Source organism: Penaeus monodon, chromosome 34, assembly GCF_015228065.2.
Source record: "Penaeus monodon isolate SGIC_2016 chromosome 34, NSTDA_Pmon_1, whole genome shotgun sequence".
Classification (NCBI taxonomy): domain Eukaryota; kingdom Metazoa; phylum Arthropoda; class Malacostraca; order Decapoda; family Penaeidae; genus Penaeus; species Penaeus monodon.
In genome coordinates, this window is record NC_051419.1 from 8,015,292 (window position 1) to 8,015,913 (window position 622).

General features: G+C 37.6%; 1 protein-coding gene across 1 annotated transcript in view; it reads right to left on the minus strand.

Moving 5' to 3' along the window:
- Positions 1–622, minus strand: part of LOC119594565 (cytochrome P450 2L1-like) — a gene marked incomplete at its 5' end in the record, with an annotated part of 9,019 nt that overhangs the window by 6,853 nt on the left and 1,544 nt on the right.

Below are 622 nucleotides of genomic sequence, written 5' to 3' on the forward strand. Positions count from 1 at the left end.
GATATCAATAATGATATCTATTATCGCACTAGCTTTTCTTGAAGCGATGAGACGATATAATGAGTAACCGAAGTAACAAAACATAATTAAGACTAATGATAAAAAAAAGAGAAACAAAGACTAATAAGGGGAAAACATGAAGAACACGAACAAAAAATAAGTACACAAAGGTAACCCAAACAAGGTCAATGAAAATAATGATGAGTAAAATAAAAGAGAAAAAAAAGCGGACACCAGCCCTGCACGACGCCAGGGTTAGCCAGGAAACAGACTATACAGAGCAGCCTAACAGGATCTGGGCCCTGACTTGCGCTTTGGTTGTAGTAACTGAATTATTAATGGCTCTTCTGTGTGGGAAGTGAAGATGTTGGTACAGCGCAAGATAGGAGGTGGGATAGTGGGATAACGCAGACGAAAAAAAGATAAGTAGAAAGGAAAAGACTTTAGAGAGAAACTAAATATAGATAAGAATGAAGAGTCCATAAAAGGGGAGCATTGATGTCGTATTTCCATTCTTTGTCTTTCTTGGTCCCCTGTAAAACTGCATAATTCTGGTGACAAACCACTTGACCAGTAAATAAACAAATGTAGACTAAAATACCACTTCCCTTTTCGCTGAAGG